Source organism: Haemaphysalis longicornis, unplaced genomic scaffold (assembly GCF_048455015.1).
Source record: "Haemaphysalis longicornis isolate Haplotype H1 unplaced genomic scaffold, Haemaphysalis longicornis Haplotype H1 scaffold_9, whole genome shotgun sequence".
NCBI lineage: Eukaryota > Metazoa > Arthropoda > Arachnida > Ixodida > Ixodidae > Haemaphysalis > Haemaphysalis longicornis.
In genome coordinates this window covers 89,760,003-89,776,032 of record NW_027526460.1, presented here as the reverse complement: position 1 = coordinate 89,776,032, position 16,030 = coordinate 89,760,003, and the positions used below count along the sequence as shown (strand labels likewise).

The 16,030-nt window shown below is 47.8% G+C and overlaps 1 protein-coding gene across 2 annotated transcripts in view; it reads right to left on the bottom strand.

Annotated features, from left to right (window-relative positions):
• The window catches only part of LOC144153912 (glutamate receptor ionotropic, kainate 2), a 511,191-nt gene that overhangs the window by 149,186 nt on the left and 345,975 nt on the right, over window positions 1-16,030 (bottom strand). The window lies entirely within an intron of this gene.

Here is a 16,030-nt window from a genome sequence, read left to right as displayed (position 1 = left end):
TGAAGCCCGCGTACCCTACGTAATCCTTTGAATTATTTTTGTAGATTTTTTTTTCGGGGGCATCACAGAGTGGCGAATCGTCGGAGTGAGAGCAGACAGCGAAGGCCTATAACATTTGTACCGATCTTACAACAGGACAATAATTACCAGTACTCTTTATGTGAAGGGTAGGCATAAGCAGAGTGAGGGACTTTGTGTGTCACCACTCACTCCCCACACCCAGGTCTTCAAATTTTGTACAGGGGCAGCGCCCAATCGCCCCTCCCCCCCTTCCGGGGTGCACTACCTCCTGCACCCCTCACGCCCCGGATTTTTTTTTTTTTTTTGCATTTTGAAAAGTATCAAGAAAATGGGCTGCAAAGAAACGGAACGCTCTTTGTACGCATGGTAAGCATGCATTCTTCGGAGAGAGCTTTTGGGTACAAAAACTAAAAAAAGTTAAACGAGGCTGCCGAGGAGAAAGGGAAAAATAAACACAAGCCAAGCGCAGGGAGTGGCCGACAATCAGGCAAATGAGGGCGGCCTAAGCGGTACACAGAATTCCGCTTCCAAATGATCTTCGAAAGACGTTCGATGGCTGAGCAGCAAAGAAAAGAAAGCAGACAGAAGAAGGCGACAAATGGACTTCCTTCCTTTACGTCCACTTCCGAGTATAGTGCTTAAAACTAAGAAAACGGGAGGCAAAACTCCCAGCGGGTGCTGTGAAGCTGATAACTGTGGCGTGTGGATCATTTGGAGAAGAAGATCCTTTGCGTAAAAACGTATATTTCGGGCCGCCGCTCGATTTCTCCGTCTCAGTCTTCCGCGATGAAGTCGTGGAGGAACTTCGCAACGGCAAAAAAGGGAAGTGACGGCGAGGACTACAGTTACCAAAAAACGAAGAAATATACATGCAATACAGCCCACTAGCCCCTGTTATTGCTCTACATACGACCGCGAACACACCATCACCATGTGGGCCCGGGAGGCAGATTAAAATTCCGGAGGGGATTTCAAACGCCTCCCCGTGGAATGGACGTAAATTAGGCTGACATATACGAGATACACGGGAGAGCTTACTCCAAGTCGCCTTTTCCTCTCTTTACGAAATGAAAGGGATCACGGTGAGTGAAGAAACTGCTATCGCTCGCATTTGCTTCCCAACCAATGATCTCTGCTCTTCCATTACCCGCCCTACCTTTTTGTTTTATTTTGAGCATTACGGTCACCGATTCCAGCGTTCAGAGCAAAAATGTGCTCAGTGCGATGGTAGAGCCCGGTTGGAACGTTCAAGGCGCACAATCATTGGATAAGAGTGAAGCCTGTGTGTTGTGTTAGGTCAGAGAGACCATTCATGAGGGGCCGAAAAGGCGGGGGGAATGCCAATGTTTCGGTAATGATAATAGTAGACAGATAATGACCACGTACCAGCTCTTTTTGGTGTGTATAACAGGCCGGCTCCCCTTAATTTTGAAAACTGCTTAGCTGCACTGCCTCCTTGAAACGCAGATATGCTATTACAAAGACTGGCCAGTACTGTGATCTACCGCGATGAACCTCTTTCCAGGTGTGAATGAGACGCGAATCATGGCGATGACGATGACGATTATGCATAAGACATTTGGGCATTGATGTTTTTTGCATGGCGGCACGCATATCATTTTCTGTGATGAGGCGCTGAAACAAGCTTGCCGCTGGATGGTTGGACTAATAGCCGTCAGCAAAATTCAGTTCTCCCGCTTTAGAGCAAAAGCTATATTACACCATGCACAAACGCCGAAAACGCCTCCCTTCGTCAGTGCATCGTAGCGTTAAGCTGACCTTCAGGGCCAGCCAGGGTCAAGCCTGTACAGTTCCTACGGTTGCGCAGTGTGAAAGCATGCAATCGTTAGCTTGTTCCGAGAGGTGCGGTGCCGATGCGGGTGTAGACAGAAAGAGTAACGACCCGTCCCATCAGAAAATGATACAAGGAGGCGCCCAGTGCATTATATGTTGGCGGAGTGAAAGCCTCTCATCGCACGTTCGTTCCAAGGGGAAAGCTGCGTAGAGGCGGATAGGGCGAAAGGTTAAGGGTGCGTGCCCTGAGATAATAATACGCGGCTCCTGGTGCCTCTTGCGGTTGCGGAGTGAAAGCACCTAATCGCACGTTCGTTCCAAGGGAGAGGGTATGAAGAGGCAGATAGGGCGAAAGAGCAAGGCCGCGTACCCTCAGACGATTATACAAAGAGGCGCTGGCTGCACCCAAGTTCGCTGCGCGTTCGCGCCTAGACCGTCGACTGCTGCGATCAGCGTCTGTGTTTTGTTTTGGTGCGTAATTCTGGCAAGGAGGTTATACTAAACTTTCTTGAGTGGCTGACGCCACGAGCCGCCTTATTGCTCAGGTCAGAAAGCGGTCGGCCGCATTGTAACGTGTGCGGGCGCGTGCGGCCTCTGCGTTGTTTTAGATGCAACTGCATCTAATTCACTCGCCTTGTCCCTGCATCCGGCGTCGGCGTTGTCGGCGTTCACCCCTCCCCCATTCTCCTCGCCGCGTGAGCTGCGCTCTCCGCCGCTCACCCCCTCTCCTCTCCCATAGCGAACACTCTCTCGCGAGGGGCATTGATTGGATTCGAATGGATTGGCTTGGCTTGGATTGGATTGGATTTGGATTCGATTGGATTAAAGTGGATTGTGTTGGTTTGTGTTGCGTCATAACCGCGGTAGACGCACTGGCGCCGGCGCGTCCCCTCACCGTTATGCGCGCTCCTGCGCCGCTCCGCTCCATCGTTCCAGCGCCGTTCCTCCGCTGTGCAACGCTGCAACGTGAACGCCCATGCGTCGCATCTACACAGGGGTTCCCGCGAGGGGAGGTGGGAGTTTTTCTTTGCTTAAGGATGATAGTCTTTCTAGGGCTACTTAAACCGAGAAATTTTGGTTTGTCTGCATGTCTGTCTGTCTGTCTGTCTGTATGTCTGTCTGCCCATCTGTTTGTCTGTAACTCGATTCAGCCACCCGGCAAAATTAAAATGCTTACTGCGCAATAGTGTTATATACTCATAGCCAAATGCAAACGTCTGAGCCCGGTTTACATGTTCATTCTTGTCAACTTTGTTGAACAAGAACAAGACATTATGCTAATATAAAACAGGAAATTAGTACAAAAGGGATATTCAATGTGTTCCTTTATTAAAAAAATTATGGATGCTTGGTTTTTCGATAGCAAATTATATTCTACATCTATTGCAGAACACCGCCGCCTCTTGGCGGCATATGAAAAATCACGCGTCAACAACAACGAAAGGTTCCACTAACTAGGTTCCACGTTCTGCTTGGAACGCACGTGGAGCACGGCCACGCGGTTCTATAAGCCTTGTAGTCGGCCTCCTCCATTCACGCGCGTCTCCGCCGCACTGCAGCGCTGGCATCGAGGAACCCGGCATGTAGCAGTGGAACGCGGTAAATTCAAATCGCCTTGCGCAAACCTTTAGTGTGTTTACCTTGGGATGAGCGCGACGGTACAGGAACAGCATGAAAGGTGAGCGGGAAAGCAAAGGGGGGCATTTCCTTGGCAAATGCCTACAAAGACTATCGTCTTTTGACGACATTTGCAACGAAAGGAGCAGATACAAGGCCAATATTTTGTTTTTTGTATTTTGTAGTTATGTTGAGTGCGGTGCCTGAAATCGAATGAGGCCGCTGTGGGAGCACACTGTGACCTCTTCTGAAGACGATGGTGGGCTCTTGAGCAGCATTTGGCTGCGCGAATCGCGTGAAGCCAGCACCGGGGATAACGTTTCACGTGTAAGTAGCGTGCTCGCTCGCTCGCTTTCCCTCGCATATTTTTGCGATAACGGATGCATTCGCGTGTACAAGCATTTCCCATTTACGTCCGCGTGCCATGGAGACACTGTGAAACATTTTCCTGCTTTTCAGGTTCCCCAAAGACTTCGAACTGCGCAGTTTCATGGGCGTGCGCTGTGAGGCGAGAAGGTTGGGCTCCGAAGAAGAATTACGTCTTGTATTCAACGCCCTTTGAAGCAGACTGCCTCGATAGGACGGGGCAAACAACGAGACTACCAGCTGGTAGCATTCCTACCAAGTTTGCAGCGTTTCCAGCGCACCTACAGAAGGCAGTGAGTAGGCTTCGTACAAGTGAGCGCTTCGTTTCTCAAATGTAGTTAATGTAGCGATAGCTACGCATCTCTGGGATTTTCAGTTTCTTATATTTACTTGCGCGTTCGCTCTAAATGCCGAAATTTCTGACGCTGTCTCGCAATATGCATCTCTTTACGTAGGAGAAAAGAAAACGAGCGCCTCCTAGAACTCGGGAGATGCCTTCGCCTGAGGAGCGCGGCTTCGATGAAACTGCTTGGAATTAGTAAGCCACCTCACTGATATTCAAGGGCGCAAAGTGAAGTGGTCGTACATTGAAGCTCTTGACGCCTTACAACAAAAAGAGGGGTTGCACCTTAGAAACAAGCTGACGAAAGTCCATCTGGAATGGGCAAAATGAAAAAATGAAGGTACAACTGGCTGTGCAGACCCTTACCTCATCTGTTGCTGATGCACTGGACTTCAGCGAGTATAAATTGAAGCTTCCCCAGTTTCAAGGTGCCAACGCAACAGCGGAGTTCATTCGAATCTTTGATCGCCTCTTCGATATTCTGAATTCGAGGAACCCTCTGGCGCGATCATTCAAAGCCCGACTGCGGCAACAGAATGCAGCTTTTTGGAAATCGTTCTTCCACGACGCCGAGGAGTATATTAGGGGGCCGAAAGATGCAAGTGGGTGACCAGTAAAAGATGGACTGAAACAACAAACTGCGTTTGTTGGCCTCATCATTTGCATACGAAGTGTCACTGCCCTTTTCGATGCACTTGCGGCCAAGAAAATTTTGAAGTATCTTTTGACGCACAAGATGTCGCAACACCATTTGGAAACGTTTTTTGGTTGTGTGAGGGTTAAGGGGGGATACAACAACAACCCCACAGCCTGCCAGTTCAGAGCCGCCGATAATATAAGCGCCTCCTCTTCCACACCTTCCACACAGAGGTAACATCGTCTGACGCTGGGAACTGCTGCCAAGTTGTGGTGTCTATCCTGAACATGTCCAGAGCTGTCAGCCTTGCCGAGTCACCAACAGCAGTTACGTCACACAGGAGGTCATAGCTGCTGGAGCCCTTGGATGATGAGCATGACTACACTCATCGCGTGGATCTCCCTCACAGCCTTTCAGCAGTGACGAGTCCTGTTGTGCCGTATATAGAGGGATTTGTGGGTCGCAAGGTGCGGTCTGTCACCAATTGTGAGGACGGCTGTGCTGCGCTGGAATCAAGTGAACACCCAGACCTTGTCAGAGCAAAGAACTGAGGCGGACTTGTCGCACTATCGAAGGACGCCCTAGAGATGTGCAGTATTGCAGAAAAGGGACTGCGAGTACTGCAGCATGAATGCAAGAACCTGAAATCCCTGACTACTAGCTCAGAAAGCCTTTGGTAGATGTAATAACTAAGCATTGTTCGCTCAGCTGGAACATCATCTGCTGGACTGTGACCCGCTTGATAACCATACATATAGCTTATCAAAGAAAATTGCTGGCCTGCACGTCAGAACAAGACGTCATCACATTTCTAGGGGAACGAACCAGGAGAACTGCAACTCGGGAAGCTGAAGTGGCACGTCAACGTCGCAAAGACGATCCTGAGCTCCGGGCTCGGGAAGCTCAACTTAACGGAAACGATGAACTGAAAACTAATGGGAACTTGAGTCGACCCCATGGCTGCTTCGCATACTATTCAGTGTTCCCCTGCGGGAACAAGGTGAATTTTTTTTTTTCAAAAATCCCTGAAGTGCACGAAATTGATTTATGTGCGTTTACGTTTGATGTAACTCACTGTTAGTGTTTGACTCATTTGTTGTTTTAGTCAGAATTTTTATTTTTGCTGGAAGATTCAACGTTTAGATTAGTCTAATGCATCCGGTGCTGAATGTGACTGTCTGTACGGTTTAAACGCGCCGCCGCAATACAGGCGATGAGGCGCGCCGTAGTGGTGGGCTCCGGATTAATTTGCACCACCAGGGGATCTTTAACGCGCGCCTAAATCTCGTGCACAAGGGCGTTTTTGCTTTTCGCCTCCACCAGAAAAGCGGCCGCCGTGGCCGGGAACCGTGGTGCTGAATGTGGGCAGGGGAATAAATATGGTTGTACCGTGAACCTTCAGTTTCCTTTATTGCGTATTGGTTACATATTGTTGTTTTCGTCCCCAGCTAGCATTCTGCAACTTCTCAATCTCTTTCTTACATTTAATTTTCATTGCATCTTCTCGCGCGGTACTTCTGCCGGGAGACAACAGTGTAAACATATAATACGAACTGATATCCTATCGTATCATATTTAGCTCTAAGTGCAAGTGTCAGGAAAAAAATAAACCAGACATATATTAAAGCCGCTCCAAAGTTCCCTCGCGTCCTAAGAAAAATAGAGACCCTTTCGTTGCTATAACAGAACGCACGGATGCAAGCGCACGGGGCACAACGGCGGTACAAGGCAGTCGCCGTCCCCTTCTGCCCTGAGCAATAAGGCCGCCGACGGGTTTTCGTGGCTTCACTCCGATACATGGGAGGGTATGCGGGACCGCCACTCCAGAAGTTCTAGTATAACCTCCTTGAATTCTGGCCGCCTTCACTGGACGCTCTAGGCGCGGGAGTCAATCTATCGCTCAACAAACTTGGTTTTACCACGTCAACCACGGCATTTTTAGTATTACCCCCTCAGAGGTAGCTCATCTTCGAAACCAAATGGCTACGTCTGAGTGCACCCAGGTTTCTCGCATGTCTGTGAAGTCGCGCTACCCGCTTCTCCAACCCAATCCAACACAAACCAATCCAATTTCCCCAACAAATTATGCACTCGTTCCCTCACGCACAGTAGGTACAATGGGCCACGGCGTGTACAGCAACGCACTACGCGCAGACGTAACTAAGCAGCAATGGTGTCTACAAGAACATCACGCTCGTGAGCTCGGCGTGATTGTAAATTGCTTGCTCATCCTTTGCGTCCAGCGTATTCTTAGCAACGCCGGAGTTCCCACAAACGCGCGACACGCTTCCGCTAACTCCAACTCTTTTCATATGCTTCCATTTTAGAGCAAGAACGCTGTGTGCCCCACCTTCCACAATTGCGTCTGTCGGTATGAAGCCTATTCATCAAGGCCATAAAACGCAGCAATGCTAACAATAAAGCAAGACTTCAAGCTCAGCCCTGAAGTTTCTAGATAACTTTGCTGAACGCTCACGAACTTTATTACTTGTTTGTCGTGCACGTAATGCATCGTAACAAAAAACTCTACCCCCACTACCGTAGTCTATGTGACGTATCTCACGGCATGTCGAAAGCACGAGTAAAATGTTTACTAAGAACATCTACAAATTTTACTGGTTGAATTATAGGCGCAAACGTTCACTTACTATTACTGCCGGCTTATACCGTAGCAATGGACTGTGCAACAGTTGTCCTGCCCGCTGAAGCGTTTTCGCCCGTGATCGTGCCTACTTACCACTATTTACCCACGCCACAGCACTCCCGCTAATTGACGAGTACCTCGCACAGAAGCCGCAAAAAACGACAGCTTGCATGACAGAACAACTCCCTTTTGACGCTCCCCTCGAAGAGCTGCTTTTCCACCACGCGACCACGCATCGGCAATAGCAGCACGTGCGGCGATCCTAATGGGGTATATCTATCGGCACACACCGCCGATAAAGCAATTGAGAACGAGCGAGGGCAGAGAGTGGCGGCGAAGGAACGAAGGGGAGCAGAAATAACACGCATTGGGCCCGAGCGGTTCGGACGATTGGCCCTAATTCGCGATCACCGCTCCTGGATCTACACCGGGCCGACCGGGTAAAGAAGAACCGGCCGGGGTGTTGCCGGCAGTCGAGTAGCAGGGAAATGGAGGGAGCACGGATCGGAGCTTGACCCAGAAGCCCGATTCGACTGGGCAAATATTTCCCGAGCACTCGAGCGCACGCCGCCTTCGCTCTGGCGCCCCCATGCTTTTTCGGCGGCACCCTCCGCGCAGATCTCGCTCGCCTTCTCCGTCCCATCACGCCGTCTCTCCAGCTTCCTGTGGTGCCCCTTCCACTTTCGGGTAGTTTTCGTCGAGCCTCTCCTTCGCAGTCCGACCTGCCGATCACTTAGATCTCCTCACGGCCTCATGGCGCGGGTCTGAAGCCCTTAAACAGCCTCCGTTCGCGATCTTAGGGTTCTCGCAGGAGCGTCGACGTACGTCGCTCTATGGATCGCGCTGGTGTTTGCGCAAGGCCGCGGCCGTCAGCTGCGTCGCCCGGCCAGAGTAGTTCCTCACTCACCCTCCTTCGTTGCCCTGTGGGGTCCGCTATTTGTGCACGATTTGTGATTCACGATTTTGGTACGCACGCTACACGTGAGATCGATTGTCAGAATCGTGGACTCACTGGTAGTGTTGACAGCGCCTTTGTGGATTAGTTAGGTAGGAAGAAGCGGTAGTGCTCTCAAGCTTCGCAGGAATGATTGTGCGTGTTCTGGTGATTCAAAGGGTTTTGTTTGCTAAAGGGCTTGTTGGTACACTGTAAATCGAAGGAAAACTGAGCGGAAGACTGGACAAGGCAAGGCAAACAAAAGCTCAATGCACGGGTCTTAATTGGCGACAGTTGCCCCAACGATACTACAAAAGTAGTAGTCCAGAAATAGTGATGAAAGAGATCACTCGAGTGAACCGCTGCGGTGGCTCTGGGGTTAATGAGTTGTTCTTACGTGCCTAAGGACGTGGGTTCGATCCCGGCTGAAGTGGCCGCTTTTCCTAACGAGGCGAAAAGCGAACAGGCCCGGGCATCGAGATTTCGGCGCACGTGAATGATCTCCCGGTGGTCAAACTTAATCCGGATCCCTACAGTACTGCGCGTCTCAGAGCTCAGGCGTTTATCTCCGTCGCGTTAAATTTTAAAACTGATCTCTCGAATAGTCATTTTCAGTTATTCTGTGAAGTATTCTCCCTAATTGGACAGTCAGCGTGAGGTGCGAAGCCCATAAATAAAATCTAGGTCATTAGTCACATCTTTTTGACGAATAGAGAATACACTCCACGGCCTCAAGATATTTAAACGTGCAATAAAGACTCAATAAAAGTTTGCTTTATTCAAAAAGCGTGGTGTTTTATAGTGCCCCCAACGCTTTTCCGGCAACAAACGATGCTTCATTTACTATAATAAATACAGAGTTTTAAGCCCGAATTTCAATTTTCCTGCTAAATTGTGTGTGTCGTGGCTTCAGTGGAGACGAATTCTGGGAACGTGCCTAAAACGCCCGTTTCTAAGTTCACTAAGGCTGCTGCGAACGGCAAAGCGTCTAAACTGTTGCCTTGTTTACTGTCTTCTTTCATAGAGGGCGCGACGATACCGCCCATATGCCGCTGTCCACACCTGTTCTGCTTCTGAACGCACGTGTACCTGGCTACTTTTGTCACAGTTGACAGTAATCATTCGTCAAGAATAGGGTATGCTCGACAAACAGGGTCACGTAAGTGGCGATGTCGTTTATGCCAGTTGGACAGTGCCATGTCGTACAAACCAAACGCGCCCGACGGCTGTGCAGCGTCGGCCGACATGTGCGCGCAGTGCGCACTACTGCAACTTTGTTCACTTGTTCGTGACTTCCATTGTTTATCTCACCATTGTTACTTGTATCAAAACAATGTGCACTAATTGTAAGCGCAAGATGCTCGATCTGAAATGTTAGAATTCCTGTTTATTCTCGTTGGATTTCACCCGCTTCAGCCAATCGCCCCAAGCTGCCCATAATACGTCATGAGTTCAGTGCGGGAAAAGTACCTAGGGTTTCGCATGCCTATTCTCTACTTTCCCCATTTTACAGCTTGTCTCAGTGAAGTTCCCAAAAAAGTCGTGTCAGTGCTGTCATTCTAACGAGGCCGTCTTTCGAATGGACCAAACTTGCATTTCTGTTTCTTCATGGCCCTCTGAGGCGCTCTGGAGTTGTCGTACAAAGGCGCGTCTTTAGCATTTATCAGACAAAAAGCAGCAGCAATTGCTGAGAAGAGATCTCACGTATTCGCGTCCAGTTGGGCAGACACCCTGGTTAGCTTCGTCAAGAGTTAACTCGCTCGTACAACATTAAATACCAATTGGCTCTTCAGTACATAAGCCTCATTTTTACACCGCAAAGTTTTATCTTGTCTGTTAAAGGTGCGTTGACTCATGGACAACAATGTAAGTCACTAAGGCAGTGATGAAAAACCATTGTCAAGTTCCAAACTTTCGCTATAGCACTTAACTTTATAAAATCGGCTACGTTTTTATTGCCTGCACTACTTGGACACGCACGCTCGTTTCACGCACGCACGCACAAGCGGGTTATATCCGCAGCTTACGCCATGGTGTACGACGTGCGTGGAGAGCATCCCCGTACTAAGCTGATATTGCGCTATAACCGAAGTGCCGAAGCCTTGCGGCGCACTCCGTAAGTCACCTGCCATAACCGCTGAATGTACAGACGAACAGATGAACGCCGACGGCTGCTAGAGGGACCATAATCCGGCACACCACCAAGCTTCTGAATACATTTACGTATTTCTACGCACACAAGACCCACAAAGGACACGGTACGCCGATATTCCCATCAGCCGAGAGTGTCCACACGCGTGCGGGCACATATGAACACCATGCAAATCCTTCTTATCCCTTTACGCTCTCACGTTTCGCTGCGCGAGGCTAATCTCGCCCCAGCATCGTCATTGTTGTTGACAAGGGATACGCGATATGTTTCTCGTATTATTTGCCGAACGGGCGTCAATAGACACGACCAGCAATGGTGCCAGACGAATACCGCGTGAATTGATGCAGGCATGTCCTTAATAAATACCCCGTAAAGAAATCTAGGAGAGGGAGCAAGAAGAAAAACAAGAAGAAGAAAAACTAGACGAAGAGAGCACTCTTCATTGAGAGCAACGTACTGCATCGTCGTTTCCTCCTCTCTCTCTTTCGTTTCCTGCTTCCGGTGCTCCCACGAACGCCTCAGCCTCTGCCGAGCACGGTGCTCACAGAAACCGGAATAAAGCCCTCCCTCGTCTACTTCCGCAAATGTGACTCGAGGGGGACAGCGGCCGTGAGGACGACTTGCACTTAGCGCAACTAGCAACATGAGATGCCTGCCTGTCTCGGCGGTGTAAAAAAGATAGCAAATTCTCCCAGAACTAACGCGAACGAGGGCATTACCCAAAGAGTGAGCTTCCAGGATTTACGTAAGCGCCTTGGGAACACGGCTTAGGAAGTAAGGCGGGGAATGCATCTTACACATGCTGCATTTCGTTTTGTGTCCAGTTTTCTTGCCATCTTGCTGGAAGCCTGGATTTCGGTAGTAGCCGGTAGCTTTAGACGAAAAGGTAGCCTGCAGAACTTTCCAGTTGGATCAAGCTGCGTGTCTTCCGGTCCTGACTTTCTCCGGTCGAAACTGGCTGAGTGCTCTTCGTTGCATCTTGTAGCAGGCTCAAACGCCCGATGAGAAGAATAATGCAAACACAGCAGAACCCGTGCTTTGTACGTGTGGGTGTACGTGTGTTGCGCATTCACATCGGCTGCGGCAGTGCCAACTCTTCAAGCTGGATGGCCAGATATGAGCGCCGTTGTGGAAGTCCGAATTTTGGGGTATTAGCGAAGCCGTAGTTTCGACGGCTAGTTCAGAATTTTCGAAAGCTGCGTATCAGAAGTTCGGACTTACCTATTGCCTTAAAAAAAAAACTGAAAAGCTGGTTTAAAGTATTGTTGGCTACTTGGACGACGTGAAATGGTGGTATGCTTAACGTGTTCAAGTAGAGCCTCATCGTTTTATAGGTGATACAGTCTCAAAGTGTAAGCAAAAGTAAATGAAACAAAATGAAGGGAAGTGATTAGAATTGTCTACAAATGCGTAGGGATTCCCGCGCTCTTTCCCTTCTCATTGAGCTTTTTATAGCCACATTTTGGTTGGGCTCCTTTTGGGCTATATTAACGGACCTGTTGCTTTGTCTTTTGATTATTTTCTGGTTTCTGTTCCGGTATTTAATAAATTGTTCTTTTGCGGTATTGAAGCGAATAAAGGACTTTTTGAGAAAATACAATGGGCACGTGGTTGAAACTATTCGACGTTTTTTTTTGTGTTTGTATTGGTTCTTTTGGGGTTTTTCTTACATATCCTTTAGTCGTGTGAGCGGGCGGTGTATTAGACAAACGTAAGTGATTATGCTAGTTCATTTGTATTTTGTGTTGTTTCTTTTTTTTTGTTCACATTTATTTCGACCAACAATCTATATTTACGCTATTTCAGCAAATAAATATGCTGACGTTACCAATCATTCATCTTTGCGCAGGCACAGAGCGTTGCATGGTTGATTCCAGGGGTACTCGGCCAAAAATACAAACGCCTCGAAATGTGACTACTTCGTAAACGTCGCTTTTATAAAAAAAAAGCTGTGTGATGAGTAGGCATTTCGAACGTTCAGGAGCAGATTTTATCGACGAGTCATTCGTATACAGGGGCTTTTGCTAATATTTCTAATACTACTTTCATTTCCCAACCGTAAGACAGGCACTCTTTGAATGGCTTCACTGACCGATTCATTCATTACGAGAACAGGGTGAGCTTGCTTGAACCGAGTGCTTCCTTATTTTAGGATTTACATTCATTCATTCATTCATTCATTCATTCATTCATTCATTCATTCATTCGTTCGTTTGTTTGTTTGTTCGTTCGTTCGTTCGTTCGTTCGTTCGTTCGTTCGTGCAACCGTTTGTCCGCGTTGACGGGCACATGGCGCCATCAGCTATCAAATGAGAAAAAACTTACGGTGGCAGAAAGGATTAAACATGTGAACAGAGCAAAATCTCGCCGCCGGCGCTACGTTTAAACTCTAAACTACGCAAGCAGTTTAAATCTACGCCTGCTGACTTCACTTAAGAGTGTTCTTTATTTGATTTTCAAGTGTCCCTGCTTCAGCTTAGCGAATGCAACCAGAGAGAGCGCGTGACGAAGTGAGCGGAGAATCTAAGCGCAGCGCGGGGCCGCTGGGATAGTAGCGGAGGAGGTCAAAAGAAGACGATCCGTTCGAAGAGCACGGAAAGGAAAAATAGCGGCAACAGCGCCTGCCCTGCGGAATGCCAATGAGCCGCCGCCTTGTCGCGGACACCCTTGGACGCCGTGTCAACAGTGTAGAAAGCACCGACACTGGCTGTCTCAGTCCTCCGCGAAGGTTTAATGGAAAGCAGCACCAGAGGACACAAGTAGACAGGCAGTGAGAATGAGGACGGTAGAGGGAAAGCGGGGAAGGCTTGAAGGGAAATGTTGGAAGGCGTTTCTGAGAAGCTCTGTCGAATGCCTCCTAGTATGCCCTGAGAGGGAAGTTGTGGGAAGGGTGCATAGTGCTTGCTTTGCTGCCTTTATGTGCTCCCTTCCTATACGTGGGTATGGGTGGGACGATCGGCTACTAAAAAAATTGTGAACGGAAAGGGAGGTTTTTGAAGCGAAAGAAAGCACGTAAAAATAAATTGCTTTCGTAACAATCACTTCTGGTGAGGGGGACCCTCAGAACTGTCGTGTAAAATGAACATAATGAATCGACTGAGTGAATGAGTCATGGATAGGGTTTCAACTCATAGACAATGGCAGCGCACGAAATCATATCTGCTGAAACGCTATTTCTCTTTTGTGGTAAATAATGCAACCACGTCCGCAGCTTGTGTAGTCATTAGGGCGAGAAGAAATGGGGGACTTTATTGCAATTTTAATTATTTTTGTTTGTTTAACTAGTGTGCCTAATCACATTATTCAGTAACACATATTGTTTTCTGTCTCGACATTGTACGGAAAACAGAAATGTACGGTAATTTTTTTATGACGTCGAATGTGGTTGACAAGTGTAGCTCTAAAAATCATCTTGAGGTATCAGCCTTGGCTATATTAATCGTAGGTCACCGCGACATCAAGTCAATGCAATTGTAGGTCGTTCTTTGTTTTTAGTCAAGATAGTTTAGTGATAATCAACATCGTGAGAATAGACCCTCCTGCATAAAATTGACAGAACTTTCTCTGACAAGTACGCCTCAATGTTGAAATAGCCTATTACCAACGCAGCCAATGCGGACCCCCTAGAAAGAGATTCAGTAGGGTTTTGCTGTGTACAGGAGTCGAGTACGCATTAATGCTTGCGCACACGATGCTTATACGCAGCTTATATATACCTACACAAAACATTATTGGCCAGTCTATGGGCCCTTCGCCTTAACACCAATATGCGTAAGACACCAATAACACCTATAACACCAACACCAAAGACACCAATAGGCGTAAAATTACTCCCAATACGAAGACAGAGTGAGTTCACATCGTAATGGATGCATAGTGGCTCGTAGAACTGGTTTCTATGCGTCTTTTCACATGAAGTCATCATTTATTTTGGGGCACGAAAAAAAAAAACACCGTGAAATAAAAAAAAACCCAACCCGTGCCTACTACTGTATAATGGGTAAATGTGGCACAGTGATTGCACATAGATTGGTATAGAATATGTTCACAAGAGGTATGTGCATATAAAACTGGAAAATCGAGCATGGTTGTACTTCCTTCGGTACTCCTTGAATGATAATGTTTGGTTATCCGATTTTTTTTCTTTGGTGTTGCTGATGATTGATGATTGTCGGGTTTTAACGCGCCGAAACAACGCAGGCGATGCGGCGCGCCGTAGTGGAGGGCTCCAGATTAATTTTGACCTTTTGGGGATCTTTAACGTGCACCGAAATCTCGTACGCACGGGTGTTTTTGCTTTTCACCTCCACCAGAAAAGCGGCCGCCGAGGTCAGGAATCGTAACCGCGTCCTCGTGCGCAGCAGCGCAGCGCCTTATAAGCCAGTGAGCCACCGCGGCGGCCCCTTGGGGTTGTTTTTGTTGTAACTTGGATAATGACAATGTACTATGGACCTCTTTGCCGTGTATGCTCAGAACCAGTTTAGACTTGATGCCATCTTTGTGTTGGGGATTCTATTGTGAGGCAATGTTATCGTTAACAGTCTTGACCAGCTTTTTAATATGTCAATAGATGATTTGCTTTAGAAAATTCACTCTTTTGATTCAGATAAGCTTGCTTTGAATAATTTGCTTAGTCCATGGCGTTCCTTTCTCGTTATTTTCCACATTGTGAGGTGATGGTCGATGTGTTTGGCTGTTGGTACCCATCTGCAGGTAATATTATCTTTCATCTTGAATTTATTGATATAAAATGGAAACCGTCATCGCTTGTGTTGTGTAGTAATTGGAAGGAAACTTTAGTGGTATAATGTTTGCGCTCTGCAATCAACTGACAGGCAGCGGTGTCCCTGCCGTGTAGATTCCACACTTGGTTTCATTTATCTTTTCTTCGCTTCTTTAGTGGCATTTTAATGAACTGAGTTGTTATGGGGACATCTAAGCTCTTACCAATAATGGCTGCTTGGTTTGCTAGTTCGTCAGCTATCTAGTTACGGAGAACGCCGGTGCATCCTTTGATCTAAGCTGAAATTACATCACGGGTGTCCTTGACTGTTTAATTCGTTCTTGATTTTTCGGATGAAAATATTTAAGTAGTTTGGATTTTTTATCCCCTGTAATGTGGAAAGACTGCCCGATGTTATTTTGATATTCCAAACACGGATGCTATTTTTTATGTATTTTAGTGCTTTAGTATAGTGACATAGAGAAAGATAGAGAGAAAGAGAATGCTCTTTAATGTGAATTAGTATAACGGTGGCTTGAAGTGTAGGGGTAAACGCTATTTAGGCAATGAGGAATCCGAACCACCTTACGGCACTGACCAAACACACTCCACCGCCATTTATCCTCCGCCCTGCTTTAGACCTGCGCCAGCAGAAGCTGTCAGTCAGACCAAAACAGGAACCCGGAAGGCCAAAGTGTGCTGGGGTGCAAGGGGTGGGCCATAGATAGACTACAAGATGTATTACACCTAGTTCTCTTTGAGGCGGACACGCAACAACTCCTTGGCATCGCCTCTCAGT